We start from the raw sequence: 7,831 nt of genomic DNA, 5'->3' as shown, positions 1-7,831 counted from the left end.
GGGCTGGGAAGGCGCCTGTGGACCAGTGGCCTAGGGAGACGACACTCATAGTCCTGTCAAGAGCTGGAGAAGGTTCCGAGGGAAAAGTGGTTCTCCTGGAAGACAATTCTCTTATTTATGAAATACTTTCATTACTGTGATCCCCACTGGGTTACAGGTGTTCTCACCTTTCTTCTTCTCCCTACTGCACGGAACAGGAGAAAGTGTCCCTCACCTGCCAAGGCACATCAGTAATTCACAAGGATCTTTCCGATTTCAAGAGGAGGACGTGTCCCTTCGTGCTCATGTGGACTATTCCCCCATCTTCCTCTGTACCAACAGCAATGGCAGACTCTACATGACAGTTTGTTTCCTTGTGTTTTTTGGTTGTTTTACAACAAGCCTCTTGTTTCTGCTGAGAAGATGATCCTTTGGACAGCAGTGTTAGGCTCTCCCTGGCTCCCCCTCTGCCCGGCCCCTTCTCCTCCGCACCATCTTTGATTCCGTTTGCTGTTGAGAAGCTGACTGACTGTCCCCTTCTCTAGGGAGCTTCCCAGCACCCAGCCTCTTCACCCACCTGCTGACCATGTGGCAGGTCCTTCTTTGTGTCATCAAAAGAGGCATCAGTCATTGCACTTGGCATGTTAGATCACAATTTATTATTTTTTTTAAATTGGGGGTGGGTGGGTATAGAGCTGGATTATACAGTTGGGGAAAAAAGGACTTTAAGAAAATGAATACAACATTATTAATTCAAAGTTTGATACATAGCAGAGATTTCTGCTTCTGTCCATGATGGAGTGCAAGGCCTAGATTTACCTTCTTTTCTGAACACATGTAAAACAATGGTTTTCAGGAGATGGGATACCAGGCAAAGCAGGCCAGTTACCCTTCCAAGATGGGAAACAAATGGGAAAGCTCTCACACCTGCCCAGCTCACTGTTCCTGGGAATTTTACCTCATATCAGGAATGGGGAGCTGAGATGAATGCTGATGGACTCCCCGAGTTCAGCAGAAGAGCTGGAGACCAAAGTGACCACAGTTCACGGAATCAAGTAACAGGAGAGGTCTATAGGGAGAGAGAGCCCTGGGGAGCTGCAGGGCCCCTCTCAAGCCTTTCGCTGATTAACTACAAGTATCTCTGCATGCAAGAAAATTACCCAGGCCTGAGAAAGAGTCACCCAGAGGGTTAGAGGGACACTATCTGGCATAGCGAGGGACAAGGCACAGGGCCTGTCCCCATGATCTAGACCAGACAACACCCTGATTGTCAGGGTGCTGTGTCCCCATGATCTAGACCAGACAACACCCTGATTGTCAGGGTGCTGGGCAGCAGAGTGCACAGAATAGCCCTGCATAACTAGAAGCAAATACTTAGTTTGTTCCAAGGATGACTCCAACCTTCCCAACAAACCTTCACAGAAGTGGTCAGCTTCCCAAATAATTTAATTGTATCCCCAAACCAAGATGAAGAATATTTATATAAATACACACAATTATGGTACCCAGCAAGGTAAAAATCACATTTGGCAGTCAATCAAAACTTACAAGACAGGAAAAAAAAAATCACTAGGCAGGAAAATATGATCAGGAAAGAGGAGAAAAGTTGGTCTACCGAAATTGACCCAGAAATGAGGAGATGTAAGAGTTAGGTGACAATGACATTAATACCGTCATCATCACGTCACAAGTTCAAAGCATAAAGTAGACATGTGGGAGACACAGAAAACGTCCACATTCCAGAGCTGAAGCCTGTAATACGGAGGAGGAGCAATGCCCTGGGCAGAATTAACGGCAGTTGGATATTTGGCAGAAATGTTAATCAACTTTAAGTCAGGGATAATAAGCACGTAATACGAAACACAGAAAAGAGAATTATTTTTAAATATCAGAAACAATGTCCATGAGCCCTGGGAGAATTGTAAGCCCCTAAAACATATAGTTAGATTCTTTGGAGGGGACAGTGGAAGATGTCATTAAAAATTGAAAATTCTCCACGTTTGATAAAAATCAGAAGCCTGCAGGCACGGGCAGCTCAGCACACTCTGCACGAGAAGCGTGGCGTATGTCGTGCCAGGCCAGGGCACAAGAAATTTGCACAGAAACGGTGATAGAAAACAGAGACTAAAGAAAAAATTGCACATAAAGGAGAAAAGATAAGGATGATGTAAGATTTCTCATAAAAAAACAATAAAAGTGGCAAAATAGCTGGGCAACATCTTTACTGGAAAAAAAAAATCCTGTTGCTCTAAAATGCTATAACCAGCAACCAGAAAAACAGATTTCAAAAGTGAAGCTAAAATACTTTTTCAGACCTACAGAAGCCGAAAGAATTTCTCAGCAGCAGAATGTTAAAGGCAGTCCTTTAGCAGGAGGTAAATGATACCAGATTACTGTGTGAATCCACACAAGGATGCGAAGACCACCAGGAATGACTACACGGATAAATAAGGAAGGTATTTTTATTGATTTTAAATTTTCTTTAAAATAACAATGAATATTCTAAAAATAATAACAAGGTATTGTCGGGTTTGTAACATCGGTATAAAAGTAATATACAACAATGTACAAAAAGTCTGTCTAACAAATAGCACAAAGGTCCAAAGTTGAGAGGAAAAATAGAAGCATACTATTGTAAAATTCTCTGGGGATGTGTGAAGAGGTATAATACCATGGAGGCTGGACTGTGATATGTCAAAATGTACTGTACACCTTCAGGCCACCACTAAAGTAGCAAGCAAATGTCATATAGCATCATAACACACACATGGCATTATATGTATAACGTTATCTCTTACATAACATAAGAGATAAAATAGGATTATAAAAAACAATCTAAAAGAAAGCAGAAGAAAAAGAAAAACATAAAAAAGACAGGTGGGAGGTGGCACCTGTGGCTAGAAGGAGTAGGGCGCCGGCCCATATGCCAAAGGTGGTGGGTTCAAACCCAGCCCCAGCCAAAAACTGCAAAAACAAAAAAAGGTGGGATAAGTAGAAACAACTAGCCAGACGATTAGTTTAAACCTGACCATGCCCATAATCACACGGAACGTAAATGCTCTAAATATCCCAACTAAGGAATAGAGATGATCAAATGTGGCAAATAAATAAATAAATAGAAAAAGAGAAAGAAAAGCAAGATCCAGCTCCATACTGCATAAAACAATCACACTTTAAACACAGAAAAAGCTTAAAAGTATGAAAAAGGCATTATACCAAACAAATCAAAATATAAGTTGAGCGACTGCAATAGTATCAGAAAGTATTGATTAAGGTTCCCAAACAAATCAAAATATAAGTTGAGTGACTGCAATAGTATCAGAAAGTATTGATTAAGGTTCAATTTATTGAAAGTATGTGATACTTATGAAAGCTCCCGCACACAGTAATTAATAGAGATTATAAATGTACAAAGGATGCATATCCCACATTGATGAAGAGACGTGTAGTGGGATTACATAAAAACTCTCAAACTCAGTAACAAGAAACCAAACACTCCAATGAAAAAATGGAAAAATATTCAAATAAATGCTTTGCCACCAAAGACGCACCCATTGAAATAAACACACAGGAGGATGCTGACCGTCATGAGCCTCCAAGAAAGGCAAGTGAGAAGCACAGTCCGACGCATCATCCATCTCCTTTAATGAGTGGAAATTGTTAATATTGAGTGGTGGTGTTGATGGGGAGGAATCTGAACTTTCAAACACTTCTCTTGAGGACATACAGTGACAAACTGCTTTGGAAAACAATTGGAGGCTTCTGGAAAATGTAAACATTTCTATCACGTAATAAAATCGTTCTTCTCTTTCACATTTACCCAGGGAAACGAAAGCAGATGTCTGCACAAAGGCTGTGTGTGAATGCTCGCTGGTGGCTCCACCTGTAATAGCCCCAAACTGGACATGGTCCAGATATTCTTAAAGGTAAATGGATAAACAAAAAGCACGGTTTGAATGCAATGGAGTGAACCGTTGATACACACTGCCGCACAGACTCTCAGAATAACTACACCAGAAACGTACGGCTGCTATTATTCCATTTATGTACATTTTAAGGAAATGGAAACTAATCTATAACAACAGAAAGTGAACCAGTGGTACTCTGAGAACAGATGCAGTGCAGACTGAATTACAATGGGGCATGATTTAACTTTGGGGGGCTGATGGATATGCTTTTTATTTAGATTTTTTTGACACTTTCACAGACATATACACATGTCCGAACTTATGAAAGCATGGGCATTAAGACCAGGCAGTTTGTCATATGTCAGTTGTATCTAACTAAAAAAAAAAAAAAAAGAGGAAAAATAAATTGTAGGGCTTTGGAGGATGGTCTTACAGGTGAAGAAGCTTAAAGCTCCAATTTCAGCAGCTTCATAGTAAATACTCCCCCCCCACATGTCGTCTCTCTCACCAGAGCTTTTGGAAGATTCATCTTTGTATCCCCTGCCTGGGATGGTGATTGTCTTGTGAAATCACTCAATTAATTCTTCTAACTCACCGATTGGCCAGATGAACCAGGGCTTAACCTCCAGCTGGTGTCCCAGGCCAGGAGATAAAGCTGGCAGAAAGTGCCGCCAAGTTGAGAAGAGAGACTTGAAAATTGAATGGGCGACTTTTATCAATGAAACAGAACCGTTAGGCTGAAGTGAACAGTGAAAAATGACAAAGAATTTAATTTGGGTATTAACATTAGGCTACTGTGGGGGCCGGGTAAATGTTCCATGGGAGACTAAAGGCGTCCCTGCAAGGCAGCGAGGCAGCCAGGAAAGGGAGGTGGAGGTGGAGGGAGAGACACCACCTCTGAAAACAGCCACCGTGAGTAGAACAAGAAGAGCCTCAGCAATTTCTCCCTCTCAGCCTCCACCTCACTGGTGGGGATGTTGTCCAGGAGAAATTGATCTCTTTGTCATGCAGAAGAAGAGAAAGGTAATGTCAATTCTCTTAATCACACTTTCCTTGGTTTTCTTTGTAATGTTTCTTAAAATATTCCCATCTAATTAGCACATTTCTATCTCGTTACTGTCCAGCATCAGCCTTTCACTGTTTTCTTATACTTTACTTTCAACCCTCCCAAAGTTTAACTTAACACTCCTCTCTTGTAAGTATCCAAGCATAGTTTAGTGTGATTTGTGATTTTTACACAGTATACAGTAATGTTTATAGTCTATGGGGCCTTCTGTTTGGGGTGTTTGGTTAAAAAGTGAAAGTCCTATAGAACCTTTTTATCCCACGGACAGGCTAAAGGCTCTGAGAGGTTCCTCAAGGTCACAGAGTGACCTAATTTCCTTTTCCTGTTTGAGCAGGTGCTGGAGCCAATGGGGTTTATTCAAAATAGTATTATTGGGAGTTTTCTAGGTTAATATTGGTAAATGCTCATTATCAAGAATCCTTATAATACCACCTGTAAATCTGACCTGCTGATTTGAGGAAACTAATTTGTTTCTTCCAAGTTTTTTGAATTACTACTGGTCTTATTTTCCAACAAGTCCAATTGAATAGTTCACAAAGGCATTTCATGACCTAATTACAAAAAAAAAATCAAAGAAGGTCAGCACATTAGAGGTCATTTGAATAGGTGAAGAGATGTCACAAGAAAAGCCTGAAAGTGTCAGAAGAACCAGATTCTAGAGAATTTCATTCTCTTTACAATAGAGTTTATTTTTAGAATTATATTGAAAATGTAATTTTGATATAAATTATATTGAAAATATACTGGAAATTCCGTTGGAAAGGATCAAAGAATATTGAAATACATATTGCCACTATTGCAGTATCTTCAAAATAGGGCATTTTGTAAACATAGTAAACATAGTAAACATATAATTTTTTTTCAATTAAAGAACCTGAAATATAATACAAAGATTTTACAAGGTGGGGAATGGAGAGAGAAATTTAGCGTGGAAAGGAAAATGGGAGCATTTGCTCTGATTAAACTACAACCGCTCACTTTATCTATGTTTTTTCCCTTTACCGAAAGTGCCAAAAATGAAGCCATTTTCTGTCGGTAATCTTTAGGATTGCCAAAGACAAAAATATCAATGTTGTTTATTTGGAAAGTCAATAGTTTTCTCCTAATTGGGAGCTTACCATTAAGGAAATCAGAACATCTCTACTGAGAATTTATGAAGTAATCTTTGATGGCTAAATTTCAAGAGCTTAAGAATTGGAAGTAAGGCCTAAAATGCCTTGAGGAGATTATCTCCTGTCATAACTGGATTAGTACAATTTTCTAAGTCAGAAATAAAAGTTTTTTGTTTTGTTTTGTTTCTGGTATGGAAATTCTCTTATGTTTGCTAAATTAAGTAGTAGTCTTTCCACAAAATGGTCCTTTGTGGTTAGGAATATTTGTCGACTTCAAGCAGCATGGAAATTCCAGGAGATTCTCGGGAAGTGATGGACAGGGTGAATGTCCACTTAGCTGGCCACGTCTACTAAGTGTCACTCTCCCATCCCACAGTTCTCAGCACATCGCAGATCTTCCCTGGCTGGCTTCAAACTGGGTAAAACCTCTGTGCTCCCCTGCAGACTCTCATTTTGAAACATCTTTGTTCTGTTCTAAAAGTATTAGTGATAAGTCTGGTTAAAATGTAGCCAACGTAAAATTATTGAGACAATTTTTTAATAAAAGCAAAGTAAACAGGAAGAGGAAACATAGATACAAAAAAAGATTCAATGAACCGAGAGTCAAAAAAGCTAAGCCCTTGATAATAAAAGAACAAGCTTCTTTGTTTTAAATTTGTCATCATAGGAAATAAACTAAGTAGAATGATTAAAAAAATCTCTTCAAACACCCACACCCATACTGTACCTTGAAAAATCACCAGCTCAAAAAACCTGCCCTCATTCCCGCCACACACATTCCTTCCTTTCTATTTTGAAGAAGACCCTGGCTATCATAGTATTTCACTTCTAAATAACACGGCAAATATTTCTAAAATATAGGAAAGCTCATTAAAAAGAAACAATCACAAATATTCCACCTAAAAATCAATAATTCCTTGGTACTGTCAAATATCCAGTTAGTATTCAAATCTGCATTGTCTTGTAGATGTCATATTTTTATGGTTTGTTGGATTCAGAATCTACATTAGGTCAATAGCTACAAGGGGTTGATAAGTCACTGGGGTGCTGCACAGTACTGGGCCCCCCCCCATCTACGAGCTTTGTCTTGTAAATTAGACTAGAAGGAGCCAAGTCCCTGCCTTCTAAAGTTCCCAGCACGCAGCATTCTTTTTATTAGAACAACACAACTAACTACCTTAGGCTGTATTTTAGGTGCCAGTTCTGTCTTCTTTGAGTTCAGTAATAATAAATGTTTAAGAGAGAATTTCTTTGTCATTGAACAATTTTTTTACAGCATTCCTGCCATCCTGTTCTGTCATGTCAATTATTTTGTTTCCATTTGGTTTTGTGTTCCATGAGGAAAATAATATCATTATCAGTTCCCCTTGAGAATCATTGCCAAGGAGTATCATCCTACATTTGAATAAGAATTTGTGGCAGAATTAATGCCATGTTTCCACCAAACCCCACCTTGCTTTTCCCTCCACAGGAAGAACCACCTGAGAGGGGATCGCTGGAAAAAGTGAGGTAGGAGAGCAGAGGTCTTCTCCAGCAGACTCCAAGGATACACCTGCAAGGTCCTCCCAGCGGTGACTCAGCTCCTAGGAATTTGTAGAAACTTAACTTCCTGGGACCTGGAAACTAATGCTTGCTTCCTCTTCTGTAAAAGGCCACGGTCCAGTAAAAGCCTGTGCTCACTTCTCCAGCTTGATTTAAACTGACCAATGAGAAGGGTACGCATGGGCCAGGGAACTTTTGACTGGAGATAGAAAGAACTCTGAGCC

This window comes from Otolemur garnettii, unplaced genomic scaffold, assembly GCF_000181295.1.
Source record: "Otolemur garnettii isolate 467f Iridium unplaced genomic scaffold, OtoGar3 scaffold00161, whole genome shotgun sequence".
Lineage (NCBI taxonomy): Eukaryota > Metazoa > Chordata > Mammalia > Primates > Galagidae > Otolemur > Otolemur garnettii.
Note: the sequence above shows the minus strand (reverse complement) of the source record.